This window comes from Phocoena sinus, chromosome 16, assembly GCF_008692025.1.
Source record: "Phocoena sinus isolate mPhoSin1 chromosome 16, mPhoSin1.pri, whole genome shotgun sequence".
NCBI lineage: Eukaryota > Metazoa > Chordata > Mammalia > Artiodactyla > Phocoenidae > Phocoena > Phocoena sinus.
The window spans coordinates 6,985,532-7,009,363 of record NC_045778.1 but is presented as its reverse complement, the minus strand read 5'-3'; positions in this window follow the sequence as shown (position 1 = coordinate 7,009,363).

Below are 23,832 nucleotides of genomic sequence, written 5' to 3'. Positions count from 1 at the left end.
TCCTGCGGTACATCAAGCAGATGTGCGTTCCAGGAGTGGGAGGGGTCTGGGTGAAGCCTGGGTCCGCCACGTGTTGGGACAAGTCCCTGCACCTGTCTGAAATTAGGGTATGAATACCCATCTCATAGTCACGGTGGGGCTCCCTGGGGTAGGAGGTGAGAGTGCCTGGTGTGCAACAAGAACACAGGAAGTGTTGGTTATTTCTGACCTTGGCAAAGCACTTTAAAAATTCACGTAATGCTTTCGCCTTAGCTAAACTGTGGGAAATGCAGTGTAAATACTTGTTTCCTGTGTGATTACACTGAGGCACAGGAAGGTTAAGTCTCTTGTTTAAGGTCTCACCATTAGTGCATTTCAGGTATGACATGCAAATGGACCTCTCTCCAGTGCCAGAACCCATGTTGTCTCTATAATCCAACCGTCTTGCCTGAAAGTTCATTCATCCTGTGCATTCCTTGAGCACCTACTTTGTGCCAGATGTTGGGGATAGAAGCAGGATTCAGAGATAAACAGGAGGATTGGGAGGGCCAGACCTGAGCTGCGTCTTGAAGGGAAAGAGGAGTTTGCGAAGCAGATAAAGGAAGAGAGGGCATTCCAGACAACAAGAAGAGGATGTGCAAAGGTCAGGGGACTCTGAGGAATCTCAGACAGGGTTGTCAACAACGGGCCTCTCTTTAAGGGGGACAGGAAAGCGTGGGACTCCTAGAACTCCATCCCTGAGGCCTTGAATGAGCATTAATTATGAACTATACCCCTGCCTACCCTGCAGGAAGGCTAGAGGGCAGGACTGGCCCATGATTTCCTCCCAGAATGACTGGTACCCACTCACGGCTCTCATCCTGCCCTCTCCTGCCCTCGGAGGGCACAGCTCTGAGACATTCTCCGCATGGAGCCAGTAGCCTCTCTTGGCTTTCTTGAGTTCCTCCCCTCCTTTCCTCGTCCCCATGCCCAGGTGTGTAGTCTGGCCCCTGCCTCAAGGGTCCAGGAGAAAAAACAACAAAAGTAAAACTGAAGTAACAGGCAGGTTCTGACATGTATCATCACCCCCATTACCATCAATGATACCAGAGCCTTTTTGAAAACTGAAAAAAGAGACAAAGAATTCTAAGTCCTGTTTCCATAGATAATCTGAAATCTACATGCTAGCAAGGATTCGTGGAAAGCAAAATAAAACACATTCGTTTTCTTAAGTCATTGTAAATCTTGGACTATGAAATCATATCAGCCAATTGGAGTAGAAAGATTTAGACAGGCTTACCTCAGAGATATTGTGGGTTCGGTTCCAGACCACCCCAATAAAGCGAATATCTCACTAAAGCAATTTTTTGGTTTCCTAGTGCATATGAAGTCTTGTTTACACTATGCTGTAGTCTATCAAGTGTGCAATCATATTATGTCTAAAAACAATGTACATACCTTAGTTAAAAAATACTTTACTGGGCTTCCCTGCACCCAACTGGTGCAGTTGTTAAGGGTCCGCCTGCCAATGCAGGGGACACGGGTTCGATCCCTGGTCCGGGAAGATCCCACGTGCCACGGAGCATCTAAGCCCATGGGCCACAACTACTGAAGCCTGCGGTCCTAGAGCCCATGCGCTGCAGGAAGAGAAGCCACCGCAATGAGATGGCCACGGTCCTCAACGAAGAGTAGCCCCCGCTCACCACAGCTGGAGAAAGCCCACGCGCAGCAACAAAGACCCAATGCAGCCAAAAATAAATAAATTAAAAAAAAAACAAAAACCTTTACTGCTAAAAAATGCTACACATCATCTGAGCCTTCAGTGAGTTATAGCAACATCAAAGATCACTAATCACAGATCATAACAAATATAATGAAAAAATTTGAAATACTGTGAGAACTACCAAAATGTGACACAGAGACTCAAAGAACAAATGCTGTTGGAAAAATGGCACCGATAGACTTGCTTGATGCAGAGTTGCCCCACACCTTCAATTTGTAAAAAAACCACAACAAGACAGTATCTTTGAAGTGCAGTAAAATGAAGGACGATAAAAGAGGTGTGTCTGTGTATCATTAGATAATATCTTAAAGTAAAACCTTTCCCCTGATTTTCAAATATGTGCCACATCTGTGACAAGCTGTGGACAGAGGTGGCAATGGGTATTTCTATCTAGGATAAGTTATTCCAATTTTTAATACAAGTTATTTCATGATATTACAGAACACTTGAAGAATAGACACAAGAAAAAAGTTACCACTAACCCTGGTATTCTAAAATAATGACCATCCTTTGGTCTTCAGTGGTAATCATGGTTTATCTGTCTTTATAAAGTTGTTTTTTAAGTAAACGTTCTCTCGAGGAATCACATATGTACCAAAAATGTGCAGATCACAAGGGTCCAGCTCAGTGAGTTTTTCCCAGTTGAAGACGATTGCAGTGTTCACTTTTGACAGTGAACAAGAATTGTGCGGAGGAAACAGTTTGTTAGCAGTGAAGTTACGTCTAAATCATCGGGCTTTTCCGCGTGTGATTAACCAGGGCAGCAGTGTCCACCGGACCCTCCACGAAGCCGTCACTGAGGGGCTCAAAGGACCCAACTGCACAGGAGTCTTTGGGGACGCAGCACCAGACACACTTGGTAGCATCAGATAACTACAACTTTGCTTTTAGGGTGGGCCTTAATCCAGTATGAGCAGGTGTCTTTATTAAAAAGAGAAATTTGGACACAGAGATAGACACACATACAGGGAGAACCCCACGTGAAAGGGAGGCCAACACTGAAGTGAGGTATCTGCTGAGGTGATACATCTGCAAGAAAATACCATAGATGACCCTCAAGGCACCAGAAGCTAGAAGCAGATTCCTCCTCTGCCCTCAGAAGGAACCAACCCTGTCGACACCCTGACCGTGGACTTCTGGCCTCCAGAACTGTGAGACCATAAATCCCATTTAGTTTGTTGCAGCAGCCCTAGGAAACTAATACATGTGTGAGATGCACCACCTCGATTCCTACCAGTGGGAGAGTTCCTGGGAATCAAAGGGCACGTGGGGTCCAGAAAGGCCACCGACACCAGCTGCAAATCCGCAGGGCCCCCAGCTAGGAGCCTCCACATCCCTCGGCTCTTTCAGAACTCAGTGATTCCAATTTGCAGGGTGAGAACCATTGCAGGTTTTCTGGGGGGGGAAAAAAAAAAAGCCCTGATGGGATTTTGTTGGGGATGGAGTTGCATCTGTAGATCAATTTGGAGAGAATTGCTTAATTCTTTTTTTTTTTTTTTTTTTTGGTTCCTCCATGCAGCTTTCAGGGGACTAGTTACCTGACCAGGGACTGAACCCGGGCCCTTGGCAGTGAAAGCGTGGAGTCCCAACCACTGGACCGCCAGGGAATTCCCGAGAATTGCTTAATTCTTAACAGCATTGAGGCTTCCAATCTATCAACATGGGATGTCTCTCCATGTATTTAAGAAGAGCTACAATTCTTTTATTTATTTATTTTTGGCTGCGTTGGGTCTTCGTTGCTGCGCGTGGACTTTCTCTAGTTGCGGCGAGCGGGGGTTCTCTTCGTTTTGGTGCGCGGGCTTCTCGTTGCGGTGGCTTGTTGCGGAGCACGGGCTCTAGGGCGCGTGGGCCCTAGGGCACATGGGCTTCAGTAGTTGTGGCTCGCGGGCTTCATTGCTCCACGGCCTATGGGATCTTCCTGGACCAGGGCTTGAGCCCGTGTCCCCTGCATTGGCAGGTGGATTCTCAACCACTGTGCCACCAGGGAAGCCCCGAGAAGAGCTACAATTCTTGAGCAACTATTACACTCTGACCCTTAGCCTAAATCAAGCGTAATCTGCATTTTATTGCTGTGGCATGGGAGCCCAGAGAGGTAAAGAAATCTACAAAGTTGACACAGCATGCCTGCTGGAATTTCCGGCTGGATCTGTCTAATGCTCTTTCCACTTCACTCTGTGGGCTCTTCTTGCTACTAAGGTGGCTGACAGTCCCCAGCCAGTTCTACTTTACGGCCTTTCATTGGCATAGCACTTGCCTTAAAAAACAGACAAGGGATTGATAAAAACAAAAGGTGAATCAGGTTATCAGTAGTAACACGGGAAAATGTCCAAAATGTAGAGATAAGTGAATAAGGAGGTCACAGAACACTCTGTATCTGACTGCCTGTTTCCCTGCAACTAGAGACGTGTGTTTTGCACTTAGGGAAGGTCTGAAAGGAGACGAGAAATTGATAACCATGGTCCTCTCTGGGGCGAGTGATGTGGTGGGCTAGTGAGAATGGTTTTAACTTTTCAGCATAGACTGTGCTCTGCTGTCACTGAATGTTTTACCAGAAGCATGCATTGCCTTTACAACTAAAAGAACTTCTAGTTGAGAGAAAGATGGGGAAAGATTTCCCCCGTATTGCTGATTGCAGAACCTTGCAAATGGGAAGTTCCTTGGTTCCCCTTCACAACTGTACTAACTGTGCGGTAATTTCACCCTCCTGAGGATCGCCTTGTGGGGAGGGGGTGGGGGAGGAAGATGCGCTCACCTGAGGGAACGCACCTGTCCCTCCCTGCCCCAGGATCCTCTGCTCGACTGACCATGAGGGTAGCCATAGCTGCTGCCCTAAAGCTTGAGCTGTCGGTTGTCCGCCCTGGGGTGTGAAAGCCCCTTACCCATCTCCAGGGCAGCTTCACCCGCAGCTACTCAGGGCTTTGAAGCAGTTCCTGTTTGGGGACCATGTGAAAGTGACAAAGAGGAAGCTGCGGCAGTGACAGTGAGAGTGCAGGGTGGAGAGGCCTGCTGTTTGCCCTTTGGGGATGGAAAGCTCCTGGACGCGCCCGCAAAAGGCTCAGCTGGCAGGGGATGCTCCCTCATGCTGCCCTGGGGGTCCCTGGAGACAGCAGAGTAGGCGAGACCTTCACCCTGATTCTCCTTCTCCCTCTGTCATTGCCGTCCCCCAACAGCCTTCTCCACCTCCACTGCACCCACCTTTCCCTCTATGGGGCACTTCTCATCCTGCACTGAAGTGACCTATTTCTTTGTCCACTTTCCAGACCAGCCTGTGTGGTTTTTGAAGGCGAGGGCTCTGTTTTTCTCATCTTTGCTTTCCTAATGCCTAGAATCATGCAGGGTATAAAACAGGCACACCTTACATATCAGGTGGATGGCAGATGGATGGACAGAGCGAGTGCAGTGGAATCTGACATACTCCCACCCAAAATACATGTTCCTCCAGCCCAAACTCTCTCCCACTGCCTAGATGTGGCCCCATACATCAGCCTGCTGTCCAGTGAGTGTGGGCACACACAGTGCACCCTGGAGATACTGGGTGTCTGTCCTCATTGGCCCTCCTGAACGTCTGAAAGGAGAGCAGACTCACAAGAATGAGAAGACAAGTCACAGACTGGGAGAAGATATTTGCAAAACACGTATCTGATAAAGGACTAGTATCTGAAATACACAGAGAACTCTTAAAACTCAACAGCAAGAAAGTGAATGATCTAAAGTTACCTCAACAAAGAAGATATACAGGTGGCAAACATCATGTGAAAAGATGCTCAGCAGTATATATAATTAGGGAATTATTAATTTAAAAAAAGATGAGACACCACTATATATCTGTTAGAATGGCCAAAATCCAGAACACGGACAGCACCAAATGGTGGCAAAGAGGTGGAAACAGGAACTATTACTAATTGCTGTGGGAATGCAAAAATGGAACAGATACCTTGGAAGACAGCTTGGTCATTTCTTACACAACTAAATATACTCTTACCATACGATCCAGCAATCATGCTCCTTGGTATTTATCCAAAGAAGTTGAAAACTTATGTCCACCCAAAAACCTGCACATGAATATTTATAGCAGCTTTATTTATAACTGACAAAACTTGGGAACAATGAAGATGTCCTTCAGTGCGTGAATGGATCAATAACTTTGGTATATCCAGACAATGGAATATTAGTGCTAAAAAGATATGAGCTATCGAGCCAGGAAAAGACATGAAGGAAACTTAAATGCATGTTACTAAGTAAAAGAAGCTCATCTGACAGGCTACATACTATACGACTCCAGCTATATGACATTCTGGAAAAGGAAAAAATGTGGAGCAGTAGAAAGATGAGTGGTTTCAGGGTGGGGAGGGAGGGAAGGCTGACTAGGTAGAGTGCAGAGGGGTTTTAGAGCTATGAAACTATTGTGTATGATATTGTGTTGGTGAATACCTGTCTTATACACTGGACAAAACCCATAGAATGTACAGCACCAAGAGTGAACGTTAACGTAAATTATGGACTTTATTTAAGAACAGTGTGTCAATATTGGCTCATCCATTGTAACAAGTGTACCACACTTACGAATGCAAGATGTTAATAACAGGGGAAACTGTGTGTGTGTGTGTGTGTGTGTGTGTGTGTGTGTGTGTGTGTGTGAAGGGTATATGAGAATTATGCACTTTCTACTCAGTTTTTCCTGTAAATGCAAAATAACTAAAAAAATAAAGTCTGTTTAAAAAAAAGAGCAAGAGAGTTTCCCTGGTGGTGCAGTGGTTAAGAATCCACCTGCCAATGCAGGGGGCACGGGTTCGATCCCTGGTCCGGGAAGATCCCACGTGCTGCGGAGTAACTAAGCCCGTGTGCCACAACTACTGAGCCTGCACTCTAGAGCTGGAGAGCCACAACTACTGAAGCCCGCGAGCCACAACTACTGAAGCCCGCGCACCTAGAGCCTGTGCTCCGCAACAAGAGAAGCCACTGCAACGAGAAGCCCGCGCACCGCAACGAAGAGTAGCCCCCGCTCGCCGCAACTGGAGAAAGCCCGCGCACAGCAACGAAGACCCAACGCAGCCAAAAATAAAATAATTTATATTTAAAAAAAAGAGCAAGAGCAGCCCCTGCCAACTAATTACTAGACACATAGAAGCGTCAGGTAACTTCTCCCTGCAACAACCATTAGCGTCAGATATTTACAAGTCAAGGGTCTTCTCTGAGCCAGGGACCGCGCTGGGGGAGGGGCACAGAGGTGCTGGTAGGACAGATGGTCACGATCTCCAGTCTGGCCAGCTCAGGGTCTGCTCTGGGTCCTGTCCTTGCTCTGTGACAGGAGCCACAGGAGCTCTGGGGACTGAGCGTCCCCTTCTGAAGCGCCTGACTCCCATTAGCAAGCCAGCAGACTATTTACGGCAGTCCTGCTTCCGCACAAAGACATCTCCTTTCGCCTTCTCTGGCATTTTCCAAGGGATGCTCTCAGCGAGGGAACTCCTGGAGCAGAGAACAAGTCAGCACTCTGCTCAGACATGCCGGCCCCCGACAGCTAATTACTGGAACGATCAGAGCCCTTTGACTCTGGGCAGTGGAACAGATCTGGGAAGGCAAGAGGCCAGGAGCCTCTGCCTTTTAATAGAAAACTATTTTTACGAACTTTTAAAACTGCACGTTACGGTCGTCCCAAAATGTTTAAAATAAAATAAAATAAAACACAAAAGCAAAGGTTTCATTTTGGGACCAGAGATTAAAGGGCTGGAATTGAAGTGGTTGCAGATGTGGGACTGTGCTGGTTTTAGGGCCCCTGGGCCAGGCAGAGGACCCTACCGGCTGTGTCAGTGTCCTGGGGCTGCCAGAGCAGAGCACACAGAATGGCTGGTTTAAACAACAGACATTTATTGTCTCGCAGTTCTGGAGTCTAGAAGTCTGAGATGGAGGGGTGTGGGCAGGGCTGGTCCCTCCTGAGGGCTTTGGGGAAGAGTCCATTCCAGGCCTCCCTCTCTGGCTTGTAGACGGCCGTCTCCACGTTCACATGGCATTCTTTCTGTGTGTGTGTCCACATTCCCCCTTTTTATAAGGACACCAGTCAAACTGGATTAGGATCCACCCTAATGACCTCATTTTGACTTGATGGCCTCTATGAAGACTGTACCTTCAAATAAGGTCCCATTCTGAGGGTTAGGACTTCAGCGGACGATTTTAGGGGGACACAATTCAGCCCTTAACACCAGAGCATCCAACAGCTATGGAGGAGGTTCTTACAGTAATGAATTTCCAGGTCCCCAGTGTCCTGGGAGATGCAGAGGACACAGAGATGCTTCAGTCTCCTCAGGACAATGGCTACCAGCGCAGGTGCTCAAGGGAAGCTGGGTCAGCAGTGCCCAGAGCGGATGGGCTTAGAAAGCCCTTGGCTCTCCGCCAAGCTTGCTCTGTCTGCTGCCCCCTGGCTCTCCCTTCTCCTCTCTTACAGCTGCTGCTGTGGCTCCCACTCGGTTGCTTTCCCCATCATTTCTGTCTTATTCCCTTGGGCCAGCTGTCCCCCACCCCTGCTCTGATCAGAATGGCTGGGGTCGGGAACGAAATATGGCAGCTCTGGGCACCGAGGCCATGACAGGTGGCTGGACGATCTGCTGGCGTGGCCGTGTCCCTGACAGCCCTCTGAAGCTTCTCCCGGTGGTAGCTCTGGGGAGTCCGGTAATCGGTGTGACCACTGTGAGTGAGTTGTTGGAAGTAGTTAACTGAGTTGTACGTGGGTGGGACTTGTTGGAGCATTTGAACGCACAGATTTAATTCTTTAGATGAGTGGAATAGGTGCAAGTGTCCCTCTCTGGAACCACACCTGCCACCCAAGAGCATCGTAAGAGAGGCCACTTTGCCTTTGTAGGGCCAGGAGCAGGTTTCTAAGAAGACCCCTGTCCCTGCCTCTGCAGTGGGTGCTGACTATGCAAACCCGGAGGGAACGGCCTGCCCAGTCCTGCCAAGGGCCGGTTTGCGGATGCAGGGTGGAGGCTGGACCACTGCCGTGAGCGCTATTGGCCGCTGTGCTGGTAGCGTGGGTGTCACTAAATGGAAAACACATGGGCCACAGGTCTAGGCAGAATCCGACTTGTGCGGTTGATCCACCGTGTTGCCGACAGCCTCCTGGACCACATCCAGTCTTCACCTAACAGAGCTAGAGAGTCAATGCAACAGGAGACCTAAAAGCAAGCCTGGGGAGACCCTTGGCAGTTGAGAACTTTCTTCTGGTGACTGGACCTAGTGAGGGAACAGCGTGTTGTTCACAGAGGGGGTTATTTTTCTTGGCAGAGACCGTGGCCCTACGTGTAAACAGGTAGGCGTGCCTGTCTGCACGTGAGGCTTTCTGCCCAGAGGTAGGTCTACTTATGTTATTTTAGGACAAATAATTCTATTTAGGGAATATAAATATTTTATACCTCACCTTATTCCAAAAAGGATTTGAGACAGCTGCCCTTATCTTAAGGGAAATTGGTATTTTGTATGGTGTGAGGTCTGCTCTGGAATTCACTGAAAGGCTTTGTAACAGTTTTCATATTGGGTTCCCTTGACTCTGACCTGAAAGGGAAAGTGGAAAATGAAACAAAGTAGGCTTGAACAAAGCAAACTGTCTCAGGGAGGACTCTGGGGTGTCTGAGGACTTGGGGAGGAAGGGGCCACCTTGGGCCTCGCTCACGGCTCACCAGCAGCCCTGTGGCTCTGCAGAGAAGGTCAGATCATTGACTTGCCCCCTTCAAAGGCCAGAAGCTGCCCTCCAGTTTAAGTCCGTATTTTAGCAGTTTTCACCTGGGTTTTACGGTCATCCCAGCTCTGAGCTTAGTCCTTTAATATTTTGATTTCCTAAGCTTTACCTGCTGCTGATAAGCTCCAGTGTTAAACTGAGGAATAATTCCTCTTTTGAAAAGCTAGAGGTTGTTGGTCACTCATTTAGTTTTTAAAGAATTTACTTTCTCATCCAGAGTTTCAGCAGAGATGAAACTGACCTCTTGCCCTGGGGCAATGTATTACCAGCTCATTATAACAAGTCCTTAGAAAATGTAAGGGATTTAGGAATTTTAGCAGGGGTTTTATTAGTGATTAGACTCCCTTTGCCGTATTATTTTCTTCATTTACTGCTCAAAGATCCACCCAGTGCTTGTATATTATTACTGACAAGACTTCAGAGCTATTTTTTAAAATTTTTATTGAGATATAATCGACATATAACATTGTATTGGTTTCAGATGTACAACATGATGATTCAGTGTTTGCATATATTGCGAAACGCTCACCACAGTAAGTCTAGTTAACATCTGTCGCCACACGTTGTTACAAATTTTGTTTCCTCTTGTGAAGAGGACTTTTAAGGTCTACTTGGCAACTTTCAAATACACAATACAGTATTATTAACTGTGGTCGCTATGCCGTATGTTAGAGTCCCAGGACTTATTTATCTTATAACTGGTAGTTTGTACCTTTTGACCCCCTTCACCCCTTCACAGTAAAGGTACTGTCACAATAAAATGTGTTGTTTGCTTCACAAGGATATAAGAAGGTATCTGCCTGGCTGTGCTGAGTGGGAGGAACCCAACACCTGTGATCTTACTCGCTCTGCACGGAGCCTCAGTGGGAACCTCAGCTGGCATCAATCACCCCTAATCCAGGAACACAACATGAGCGGGAGGGTTGCTCACGAGGCTGGATCACACAGGCCACGCAGCTTCCAGGACCGAGTAAACCCATCGCAGGGGCCATTTTTCTTCTCCAGGATTGAATTCCAGTGAAGCAGTTTGTCCAGGAACCGTGCTCGTCATTTATAACCGGGGCTTTATGGCAGGGTAAAAGGAACACAGACCTGGAGCCACAAGACACAAGCTGGAGCCCTGGCTTGCCCTCTTGGTGGCCGTGTCGCTCCATCTTTCCGAGCCTCAGTCTCCTCCTGACAGGCCCTGAGGGACCTGCCCATGGTGGCATGACGGCTTGCGGTGTGTCCACTTGTCACACATGAGGTTAATGCTGCAAAGGAGCTGCTCGGCTTCGTGTGCAGTGCCCTTCGGTTTGGGAGGTGCTCTCTGTAGCCCTTTCCAGGTCCTAGAAGGCAGCAGTGGCCCACCTATTCCAAGTTCCAGACCGTCCAAGAAGACTACAGTGGCTGCAGGGAAACAGACGAGCCAGGCCCATTCAGCTGAGGGCTGGGCCTCGGTTCCTGCAATTACCTGGGTTCACCAGATGATCCATCAAGACGGAGGTGCCAAGCCCAGGGGAAGAGAAGGAGTTGCGGGTAGCAGGACTTGGTCTTAACCTGGACTTAGAAGGCGTGGGGTCCCCAGCCTGGTCACGTTGCAAGGACATCTTGTGCAAGACACCCCGGGTATAAGATTATGCAGAATGTTTCCCTGAATGAAAAGCTTCGTCCACAAACAGTAAGTGAGACCAAACCTAGCGTCACTTAGGGTGCAAGTCCAGCCCACAAAACCCCCCTCGATGCACCTCTAGATCCCGCCAGATTTGCCCTGCCCTGCCCACAAGGCAACCCGACGGCTGGGTCTGAGTCCAGACTGTCAGCAAAGTTCACAGGCGTGGGACCATCTCTGGTCTCATCAGTGACCCTTCTGTACTCAACACAAATGATCATTTTTGTAAGCAGACCTCAAGCATGATCAGCTCTCAGGCCCAATTTCCAATTTGTGATTCTTTTCATTTAGCCTCGGCTCAGTTTTTTTGTTTTTTGTTTTTTTCTAACATCTTTATTGGAGTGTAATTGCTTTACAATGGTGTGTTAGTTTCTGCTTTATAACAAAGTGAATCAGCTATACATATACATATATCCCCATATCTCTTCCCTCTTGCGTCTCCCTCCCTCCCACCGTCTCTATCCCACCCCTCTAGGTGGTCACAAAGCACCGAGCTGATCTCCCCGTGCTATGCTGCTGCTTCCCACTAGCTATCTATTTTACGTTTGGTAGTGTATATATGTCCATGCCACTCTCTCACTTTGTCCCAGCTTACCCTTCCCCCTCCCCGTGTCCTCAAGTCCATTCTCTAGTAGGTCTGAGTCTTTATTCCCATACTGCCCCTAGGTTTTTCATGACCTTTTTTTTTTTTTAGATTCCATATATATGTGTTAGCATACGGTATTTGTTTTTCTCTTTCTGACTTACCTCACTTTGTATGACAGACACTAGGTCCATCCACCTCACTACAAATAGCCCAAATTCGTTTCCTTTTATGGCTGAGTAATATTCCATTGTATATATGTGCCACATCTTCTTTATCCATTCATCTGTTGATGGACACTTAGGTTGCTTCCATGTCCTGGCTATTGTAAATAGTGCTGCAGTGAACATTGTGGTACATGACTCTTTTTTTTTTTTTTTTTTTTGTGGATATTAACTGTTTATTTAAATTGCAAATATTTCCTCTCAAACTTTGGCTTGTATTTTTTTTATATTATTATTATTTTTTTTAACATCTTTATTGGGGTATAATTGCTTTACAATGATGTGTTAGTTTCTGCTTTATAACAAAGTGAATCAGTTATACATATACATATGTTCCCATATGTCTTCCCTCTTGCGTCTCCCTCCCTCCCACTCTCCCTATCCCACCCCTCCAGGCTGTCACAAAGCACCGAGCTAATATTCCTGTGCCATGCAGCTGCTTCCCACTAGCTATCTACCTTACTACGTTTGTTAGTGTGTATATGTCCATGACTCTCTCTCTCCCTGTCAAAGCTCACCCTTCCCCCTCCCCATATCCTCAAGTCCGTTCTCCAGTAGGTCTGCGTCTTTATTCCTGTCTTACCCCTAGGTTCTTCATGACATTTTTTTTCTTAAATTCCATATATATGTGTTAGCAGACGGTATTTGTCTTTTTCTTTCTGACTTACTTCACTCTGTATGACAGACTCTAGGTCTATCCATCTCATTACAGATAGCTCAATTTCATTTCTTTTTAAGGCTGAGTAATATTCCATTGTATATATGTGCCACATCTTCTTTATCCATTCTCCGATGATGGGCACTTAGGTTGTTTCCATCTCCGGTCTATTGTAAATAGAGCTGCAATGAACATTTTGGTACATGACTCTTTTTTAATTTTGGTTTTCTCAGGGTATATGCCCAGTAGTGGGATTGCTGGGTCATATAGTAATTCTATTTGTAGTTTTTTAAGGAACCTCCATACGGTTCTCCATAGTGGCTGAACCAATTCACATTCCCACCAGCAGTGCAAGAGTGTTCCCTTTTCTCCACACCCTCTCCAGCATCTAGATTTTTTGATGATGGCCATTCTGACTGGTGTGAGATGGTATCTCATTGTAGTTTTGATTTGCATTTCTCTAATGATTAATGATGTTGAGCATTCTTTCATGTGTTTGTTGACATTCTGTATATCTTCTTTGGAGAAATGTCTATTTAGGTCTTCTGCCCATTTTTGGATTGGGTTGTTGGTTTTTTTGTTATTGAGCTGCATGAGCTGCTTGTAAATTTTGGAGCTGAATCCTTTGTCAGTTGCTTCATTTGCAAATATTTTCTCCCATTCTGAGGGTTGTCCTTTGGTCTTGTTTATGGTTTCCTTTGCTGTGCAAAAGCTTTGAAGTTTCATTAGGTCCCATTTGTTTCTTTTTGTTTTTATTTCCATTCCTCTAGGAGGTGTCAGAAAGGATCAAAAAGGATCTTGCTGTGATTTATGTCATAGAGCGTTCTGCCTATGTTTTCCTCTAAGAGATTTTTAGTGTCTGGCCTTACATTTAGGTGTTTAATCCATTTTTAGTTTATTTTTGTGTATGGTGTTAGGGAGTGTTCTAATTTCATTCTTTTACATGTAGCTGTCCAGTTTTCCCAGCACCACTTGTTGAAGAGGCTGCCTTTTCTCCATTTGTATATTCTTACCTCCTTTATCAAAGATGAGGTGACCATATGTGCGTAAGTTTATCTCTGGGCTTTCTATCCTGTTCCATTGATCTATATTTCTGTTTTTGTGCCAGTACCATATTGTCTTGATTACTGTAGCTTTGTAGTATAGTCTGAAGTCCAGGAGTCTGATTCCTCCAGCTCCGTTTTTCTTTCTCAAGATTGCTTTGGCTATTCGGGGTCTTTTGTGTTTCCATACAAATTGTGAAATTTTTTGTTCTAGTTCTGTGAAAAATGCCATTGGTAGTTTGATTGGGATTGCACTGAATCTGTAGATTGCTTTGAGTAGTAAAGTCATTTTCACAGTGTTGACTCTTCCAATCCAAGAACGTGGTATATCTCTCCACCTATCTGTATCATGTTTAATTTCTTTCATCAGTGTCTTATAGTTTTCTGCATACAGGTCTTTTGTCTCCTTAGGTAGGTTTATTCCTAGGTGCTTTATTCTTTTTGTTGCAATGGTAAATGGGAGTGTTTCCTTAATTTCTCTTTCAGATTTTTTCATCATTAAGGTATAGGAATGCAAGAGATTACTGTGCATTAATTTTGTATCCTGCTACTTTACCAAATTCATTGATTAGCTCTAGGAGTTTTCTGGTAGCATCTTTAGGATTCTCTATGTATAGTATCATGTCATCTGTAAACAGTGACAGCTTTACTTCTTCTTTTCTGACTTGGATTCCATTTATTTCTTTTTCTTCTCTAATTGCTGTGGCTAAAAATTCCAAAACTATGTAGAATAATAGTGGTGAGAGTGGACAACCTTGTCTTGTTCCTGACCTTAGAGGAAATGCTTTTAATTTTCACCACTGAGAACGATGTTGGCTGTGAGTTTGTCATATAGGGCCTTTATTATGTTGAGGTAAGTTCCTTCTATGCCTACTTTCTGGAGGGTTTTTATCATAAATGGGTGTTGAATTTTGTCAAAAGCTTTTTCTGCATCTATTGAGATGATAATATGGTTTTTCTCCTTCAATTTCTTTTTTTTTTTTTGCAGTACGTGGGCCTGTCACTGTTGTGGCCTCTCCCGTTGCAGAGCACAGGCTCCGGACGCGCAGGCTCAGCGGCCATAGCTCACGGGCCCAGCCGCTCCGTGGCATGTGGGATCTTCCCAGACCGGGGCATGAACTCGTATCCCCTGCATCAGCAGGTGGACTCTTATCCACTGTGCCACCAGGGAAGCCCTCTCCTTCAATTTCTTAACATGGTGTATCACAGTGATTGTTTTGCATATACTGAAGAATCCTTGCATTCCTGGGATAAACCCCACTTGAACATGGTGTATGATCCTTTTAATGTGCTGTTGGATTCTGTTTGCTAGTGAGGATTTTTGCATCTATGTTCATCAGTGATATTGGCCTGCAGTTTTCTTTCTTTGTGACATCTTTGTCTGGTTTGGGTATCAGGGTGATGGTGGCCTCATAGAATGAGTTTAGGAGTGTTTCTCCCTCTGCTATATTTGGAAGAGTTTGAGAAGGATAGGTGTTAGCTCTTCTCTAAATGTTTGATAGAATTCTCCTGTGAAGCTATCTGGTCCTAGGCTTTTGTTTGTTGGAAGATTTTTAATCACAGTCTCAATTTCAGTACTTGTGACTGGTTTGTTTATAGCTTCTATTTCTTCCTGGTTCAGTCTCAGAAGGTTGTGATTTTCTAAGAATTTGTCCATTTCTTCCAGGTTGTCCATTTTATTGGCATAGAGTTGCTTGTAGTAATCTCTCATGATCCTTTCTACTTCTGCACTGTCAGTTGTTACTTCTCCTTTTTCATTTCTATCTGTTGGTTTTGAGTCTTCTCCCTTTTTTTCTTGATGAGTCTGGCTAATGGTTTATCAATTTTGTTTATCTTCTCAAAGAACCAGCTTTTAGTCTTACTGATATTTGCTATAATTTCCTTCATTTGTTTTTCATTTATTTTCTGATCTGATCTTTATGATTTCTTTCCTTTGGCTAACTTTGGGGGTTCTTTTCTTCTTCTTTCCCTAATTGCTTTAGGTGTAAGGTTAGGTTGTTTACTTGAGATGTTTCTTGTTTCTTGAAGTAGGATTGTCTTGCTATAAACTTCTCTATTAGAACTGCTTTTGCTACATCCCATAGGTTTTGGGTCATCGTGTTTTCATTGTCATTTGTTTCTACGTATTTTTTGATTTACTCTTTGATTTCTTCAGTAATCTCTTGGTTATTTAGTAGTGTATTGTCTAGCCTTCATGTGTTTGTATTTTTTACAGATTTTTCCGTGTAATTGATATCTAGTATCATAGCATTGTGGTCAGAAAAGATACTTGATATGATTTCAATTTTCTGAAATTTACCAAGGCTTGATTTGTGACCCAAGATATGATCTATCCTGGAGAGTGTTCCATGAGCACTTGAGAAGAAAGTGTATTCTGTTGTTTTTGGATGGAATGTCCTATAAATATCAATTAAGTCCATCTTGTTTAATATATCATTTAAAGCTTGTGTTTATTTATTTTCATTTTGGATGATCTGTCCATTGGTGAAAGTGGTGTGTTAAAGTCCCTGTCTATGATTGTGTTACTGTCGATTTCCCCTTTTATGGTTGTTAGCATTTGCCTTATGTATTGAAGTGCTCCTATGTTGGGTGCATAAATATTTACAATTGTTATATCTTCTTCTTGGATCGATCCCTTGATCATTATGTAGTGTCCTTCTTTGTCTCTTTTAATAGTCTTTATTTTAAAGTCTATTTTGTCTGATATGAGAATTGCTACTCCAGCTTTCTTTTGATTTCCATATGCATGGAATATCTTTTTCCATCCCCTCACTTTCAGTCTGTATGTGTCCCTAGGTCTGAAGTGGGTCTCTTGTGGACAGTGTATATACAGATCTTGTTTTTGTATCCATTCAGCGAGTCGGTGTCTTTTGGTGGGAGCATTTAATCCATTTACATTTAAGATAATTATCAATATGTATGTTCCTATTACCGTTTTCTTAATTGTTTGGGATTTGTTATTGTAGGTCTTTTCCTTCTCTTGTCCTGCCTACAGAAGTTCCTTTAACAATTTGTTGTAAAGCTGGCTTGGTGGTGCTGAATTCTCTTAGCTTTTGCTTGTCTGTAAAGATTTTAAGTTCTCTGTCGAATCTGAATGAGATCCTTGCTGGGTAGAGTAATCTTGGTTGTAGGTTTTTCCTTTTCATCACTTTAAATATGTCCTGCCACTCTCTTCTGGCTTGCAGAGTTTCTGCTGAAAGATCAGCTCTTCATCTTATGGGGATTCCCTTGTATGTTATTTGTTGTTTTTCCCTTGCTGCTTTTAGTATTTTTTCTTTGTATTTAATTTTTAATAGTTTGATTAATATGTGTCTTGACATGTTTCTCCTTGGATTTATCCTGTAGGGGACTCTCTGTGCTTCCTGGACTTGACTGACTCTTTCCTTTCCCATATTAAGGAAGTTTTCAACTTTAATCTCTTCAAATGTTTTCTCAGTCCCTTTCTTTTTCTCTTCTTCTTCTGGGAATCCTATAATTCTAATGTTGGTGTGTTTAATATTGTCCCAGAGGTCTCTGAGACTGTCCTCAATTCTTTCCATTCTTTTTTCTTTATTATGCTCTACAGTAATTTCTACTATTTTATCTTCCAGGTCACTTATCCATTCTTTTGCCTCAGTTATTCTGCTATTGATCCCTTCTAGAAAATTGTTTCATATATTGTGCTGCTCATCATTGTTTCATCTTTAGTTCTTCTAGGTCCTTGTTAAACGTTTCTTGTATTTTCTCCATTTTATTTCCAAGATTTTGGATCATTTTTACTATCATTATTCTGAATTTTTTTTCAGGTAGACAGCCTATTTCCTCTTCATTTGTTTGGTCTGGTGGGTTTTTACGTGCTCTGTCATCTGCTGTGTGTTTCTCTGTCTTCTTATTTTGCTTATCTTACTGTGTTTGGGGTCTCCTTTTCGCAGGCTGCAGGTTCGTAGTTCCTGCTGTTTTTGGTGTCTGCCCCTAGTGGCCACGGTTGGTTCAGTGGGTTGTGTAGGCTTCCTGGTGGAGGGGACTAGTGCCTGTGTTCTGGTGGATGAGGCTGGATCTTGTCTTCTGTGGGGCAGGACTGCATCCGGTGCTGTGTTTTGGGGTGTCTCTGACCTTATTATGATTTTAGGCAGCCTCTCTGCTAATGGGTGGGGTTGTATTCCTGTCTTGCTAGTTGTTTGGCATAGGGTGTCCAGCACTGTAGCTTGCTGGTCGTTGAGTGAAGCTGGGCCTTAGCGTTAAGATGGAGATCTCTGGGAGAGCTTTTGCCATTTGACATTATGTGGAGCTGGGAGGTCTCTGGTGAACCAGTGTCCTGAAGTTGGCTCTCCCACCTAAGAGGCACAGCACTGACACCCGGCTGGAGCACCAAGACCCTGCCAGCCACACAGCTGAGAAGAAAAGGGAGAAAAAAAGAAAGAAGAAAGAAAAAATAATAAAAAGAAATAAAGTTGTAAAAAAGTTAAAAATTATTAAAAATAAAAATATTAAAAAGTAATTTTAAAAAAGAGAAAGAAAAAAGGGAGCAACAAGACCAAAAAATTAATCCACCAATGATAACAAGAGCTAAAAACTATATTTAAAAAAAAAAGGGCAGACAGAACCCTAGGAAAAATGGTAAAAGCAACGCTATACAGACAAAATCACACAAATAAGCATACATATACACACTCACAAAAAGAAAAAGGAAAAAAATATATATATCTATATATTAAAAAAAAGGAAGAGAGCAACCAAATCAGTAAACAAATCTACCAGTGATAATAAGCTCTAAATATTAAACTAAGATAAACATAAAACCAGAAACAAATTAGATGCAGAAAGCAAACCTCAAGTCTACAGTTGCTCCCAGAGCCCACCACCTCAGTTTTGGGATGATTCATTGTGTATTCACGTGTTCCAGAGATGCAGGGTACATCAAGTTGATTGTGGAGATTTAATGCGCTGCTCCTGAGGCTGCTGGGAGAGATTTCCCTTTCTCTTCTTTGTTTGCACAGCTCCTGGGGCTCAGCTTTGGATTTGGATCCGCCTCTGTGTGTAGGTCGCCGGAGGGCATCTGTTCTTCGCTCAGACAGGACGGGGTTAAAGGAGCAGTTGATTCGGGGGCTCTGGCTCACTCAGCCCTGGCGGGGGAGGGGTGTAGATGCGGGGTGAGCCTGCGGCGGCAGAGGCCAGTGAGACGTTGCACCAGCCTGAGGCGCGCCGTGTGTTCTCCCGGGGAAGTTGTCCCTGGATCCCGGGACCCTGGCAGAGGCGGGCTGCACAGTCTCCCGGGAGGGGAGGTGTGGATAGTGATCTGTGCTCGCACACAGGCTTCTTGGTGGCTGTAGCAGCAGCCTTAGTGTTTCATGTCCATCTCTTGTGTCTGCACTGATAGCCGCGGCTCGCACCCGTCTCTAGTGCTCATTTAGGTGGTACTCTGAATCCCCTCTCCTCGCGCATCCCGAAACAATGGTCTCTTGCCTCTTCGGCAGCTCCAGACTTTCCCGGACTCCCTCCCGGCTAAGTGGGGTGCAGTAGCCCCCTTCAGGCTGTGTACATGCCGCCAACCCTGGTCCTCTCCCTGGGATCCAACCTCCGAAGGCAGAGCCTCAGCTCCCAGCCCCGCCCACCCCGGCGGGTGAGCAAAGCCTCTCGGGCTGGTGAGTGCCGGTCGGCACGGATCCTCTGTGCGGGAATCTCTCCGCTTTGCCCTCCGCATCCCTGTTAATGTGCTCTCCTCCGCGGCTCCGAAGCTTCCCCCCTCCGCCACCCACAGTCTCCGCCCGCAAAGGGGCTTCCTAGTGTGTGGAAACCTTTCCTCCTTCACGGCTCCCTCCCACTGGTGCAGGTCCCGTCCCTATTCTTTTGTCTCTGTTTATTCTTTTTTCTTTTGCCGTACCCAGGTACGTGGGGAGTTTCTTGCCTTTTGGGAGGTCTGAGGTCTTCTGCCAGCGTCCAGTAGGTGTTCTGTAGGAGTTGTTCCACGTGTAGATGTATTTCTGATGTATCTGTGGGGAGGAAGGTGATCTCCGTGTCTTACTCCTCTGCCATCTTGAAGGTCTCCCCCTTGCTTTGTTTTAATATTTATTTATTTGGTTGAGCCGGGTCTTAGTTGCAGCAGGTGGGCTCCTTAGTTGTGGCTTGAAGACTCCTTAGTTGTGGCATGTGAACTCTTAGTTGCAGCATGCATGTGGGATCTCATCCCCTGACAAGTGATCATGCCCAGGCCCCCTGCGTTGGGAGCACAGAGTCTTAACCGCGGCTCCCCCAGGGAAGCCTCTGGGTTTTCCTTTTACTGGCCTCAGCTGTGCAGCAGTCCGTTCCCACCCACTCTGTCCCTCTGTGCTTTCCTCCTGCTCCGCACCAGCCTCCCCTGCCCGGCTGCCCTGTCCTGCTTCCTGACTCTCTGCTCCCCTTGGTGTCTCCACCAGCCCCGGAGCGTGAGGACATGTGTGTGCGTGTACACGCGTGTATACAAAGCTGCACTGATGTAAACTCTGGTAGATAGAACAAGAATCCATTCATTCAGTCAACAAATATTGACTCGGCTCTTCTTATATGTAAAAACTAAGCATAGAGCAGTGCAGACAGACAAGACGTCTGTCCTCCTCGTGGGGCGCAGCCTGGCCATGCACTGCTCAGGCGACCAGGGTGATGGTGTTAGGGGACCAGGCAGGGCGGCCTCGGGGCGGCCAGGCTTCCCTGCTCACACCAGTCCCGTGGGGGGCCCTGCTTCTGCTCAGTGCCCACGTGCCCCAGGCCTCACCTCTGGAAACACTAGGGAAACCTTGTTTCTCCCCCAGGCTTTTGCACTGTGAGCATCAAGGCCTTGGGAGTCTCAACATTGCCTGCAGGAGGTTTTTCTGTTGGGGGACGTTGTGCGGGGAGAGGCTGTGTTTTCTCAGGCCATCACAGGTCTTGAACTTAGGCCTGGCCTCTTTCCTTCAGGAGCCAAGCTGGTTCCAACAATGGTGTCAACCCGTGGAACAGTTGTGATGCCCCGCCAGCCACTGCCTTGGAAAGAGAAGGAAGGCAGGGCTCAGTGTTGGACAGGGGATGGGAGGTGGGGGAGAGCCCCAAGGTATCGTAACAGGTAGAGCGGTGAGGGAGGCTGGCAACGTTGGTTAAGGTGGGAAGAGCAGGTCATAGGTCATAGGACCCCCAGAAAGTGAGTGACCTCCACTGAGAACTGACAGCAGGCCAGGTACTTGTCACTGTGGTAGCCCAGGTGGAGTAGTGGGGACCACACAGTGAGGGAGCCCTGGTGCAACTCCTCCTCTGGCTCACCTCCAGCTGTGTGTCCCTTGGTTAGTTACTTAACCTCTCTGGCCCTCATTTCACTCATCTCGAAAATATGTTTAATGACACCTATTTTAGAGGGTTGTTGTAGAGTTAATGTTTGCACAGGGCTGGGCACACTGAAGGCACCCATCATAATGACCACACTTAATGCTTAGTCTGGGAGGTTTATTCCCTAGCAGGAATTTTAAAGATCGCCCAGTTCAGTGGTTCTCAAACCTTGGCTTGCACCAGAACTGCCCAAAGGACGTGTTAAAACTCAGACTTCTGGGCTCCACCCACCCGAAGGCTCTGATGAGTAGGTCCAGATGGGGCCTGAGAGTGTGCGTTCCTAGCAAGTTCCCAGTGGTCCTGATGTTGCTGGTCTTGGGGCCACGCTTTGAGGACTGCTGTGCTAGCGTAAACGCTGATTTTGGAGATGAGAATCCTGAGGTTCCGAATGTTTGCTCCTTGCCGTGCTCATCGGAGTCTGGGCCTCCCAGCTCCTGGTGCAGGCCAAGGTCAGGACAGGAGAGCACGTTGCCAGGCACCAGGGAGGGTCAGTATGCAGGAAGTCAGAGTCCGGGCAAAGGGCCCGGGATGAGAGGAGTGAGCTTGATGGAGAGCAAAGCCCACTATTCGAGGAAGGGAACTGGCCTCGGTGTGGGCCTGAGCTACGCAGCCTGAGTCTCTGGCCTCAGGCAGCGTGTGTGAGTGTGTGAAGGGAGCGGAGTTGTGTAGATGGTGTGGGGTTGGGAGGTGAGGATTCGTGAGTGTGTCTGTGCAGATGGTGGGTAAGTGTGTGGGTCTGCGTGAGCCTGTGTACACGTGTGTGAGTGATTTTTGTATGAGAGTGTGTGTGTGTGTGTGTGAATTTGTGGGAACGGTGTGGTAGTCTGCTCAGGCTGCCATAACACAGCACCACAGACTGAGCAGCTTAAACAGCCAACATCTGTTGTCTCACAGATTTGGAGGCTGGAAGTTCGAGATCAAGGTGTCGACAGGGTTGGCTTCTCCTGAGGCCTCTCTCCTTGGCTTGTAGACGGCCGTCTTCCCGCTGTGTCCACATGGTTTCCCTCTGTCTGTCTGTGTAATGACACCAGTCATACTGGATTAGGGCCCAGCCTAATGACCTCATTTTACCTAAATCATCTCTTTAAAGGCCCTGTCTCCAAATACAGTCACATTCTGAGGTTCTGGGGGTGAGGACTTCAACACATGAGTATCGGGGGACTCAGCTCAGCCCACAACAGTGTGTGTGTGTGTGTGTGTGTGTCCACATGCATACAGAAAGCCCATAGTTCTGGAGGACACCCTGCTCAGCCACCCTCCCTGTAAGAGTGCTGGTGAATGAGAAGTGTGACTTTCTTTCCTGCCTCATCCTAGGTTCATGAGTTTATGGGGAGGCCAAGGTGCCCCCCACCCCATCACAGGGAACATGGTTCTTTCGGTCTCAGGATTGGAGATGAATTCCTCCTCAGTTGGTGTAGCGTTTCGCCTCCACCCAAGCAATCCCTTCCTCTGAGCCCCGTGCAGCGGCAGCTTGGCCTTCCCGAGCCTACCCTCCCAGACGTTCCCTGCAGTTGGAAGTTTGGGAACGGTGGTTTCCCACCTGGGACGAGGGCCCCTCTGGCTCATCCCCACTCCTTGGAGCTCCCCTCACACAGTGTCATCTTTTGTCTCCCTGAGGCTAGAGTCCCTGTTTTCTTTAAAGCTAGAAAAGACATTTTGGAGACTCCCTGTAGTTGGTCAACCTCGTTGTTTCAGAGGGAGAGGACTGTGGGCTTGAAGGGGGATGAGGCAAGAGTTCATTTCAGGCCTTACAGAAGGCATGTTTTCCACTTGGGATGGATTGTTACCTAATAGGCTGTCCTTTATAGAAACAGAACAGAGGCCTGCTGACACAATCTCAACTGTGGGTTTTCTCGGGGCAGCTGGACAATTCTGTTTCTGCAGCTCACACAAAAGAAGGGGCCTGGGTGCACCTGGACTCCTAGTTGGGAGCTGGATAAGTCCTGAATAACAAGCCACTGATCCAGGGTCTCGAGGGAGCGGTGGGGCTGCAGGCAGTCAACCCCCACACACACACCCGGCACTGAGCGCAGGGCCCAGCCGGGGGCCCGCTCTGCAGTCGGCACTTGTGTTTGTTGACTAAATGACTGATTGAAGGAATAAAAATAAGATTCAAAGGGAGGGAATTCCCTGGCGGTCCAGTGGTTAGGACTCTGCGCTTTCACTGTGGAGGACCTGGGTTCCATCCCTGGTGAGGGAACTGAGATCCCACAAGCTGGAAAAAAAAAAAAAGATTTAAAGGGAAAAAGTGGGTTTGAGGTAGGAAAGAGAAGGCTGGAAGTGATGAGAGATGTTCTCACTAGCTTCCTTCTGGAAGAGTCACGCCAGGGTGACACTGCCTCTGAGAAAAGCTTTTACTCAAGATACGTGCCAGTCTGCCTCAAATGACTTATTAAGCACCCATCCCGTGCAGAGCAGTGGGAAGCAAATCAAAGACATCTCAGGAATTTTGACTTTGCTTACATATTGGGTTGGCCACAAAAGTTCATTCGGGTTTTTCTGTAAGATGTTGTGGAAAAATCCAAACAAACTTTTTGGGCCAACCCAATATTATATTTAAGAAAATGACAACTGCAATGATAGACATGTATCAGTCAGAGGTCTCCAGAGAAAAAGAATTGATAGGATGTGTATAGATATATGGAAAGAGATTTTCCTCCAGCTTTATTGAGATATAAGTGACATATGACATCGTTTAAGTTGTACAACGTGTTGATTTGAGGAAGAGATTTATTATGAGGGATTGGCTCCTGGGATTATGGATGCTGAGAAGTCCCGCAGTCTGCCATCTGCAAGGCCTGGAAAGGCTGGTGGTGTGGTTCAGTCCAAATCTGAGGGCCTGAGAACCAGGGAGGGTCAATGGTGTAAGCCTCAGCCTGAGTCTGAAGGCCTGAT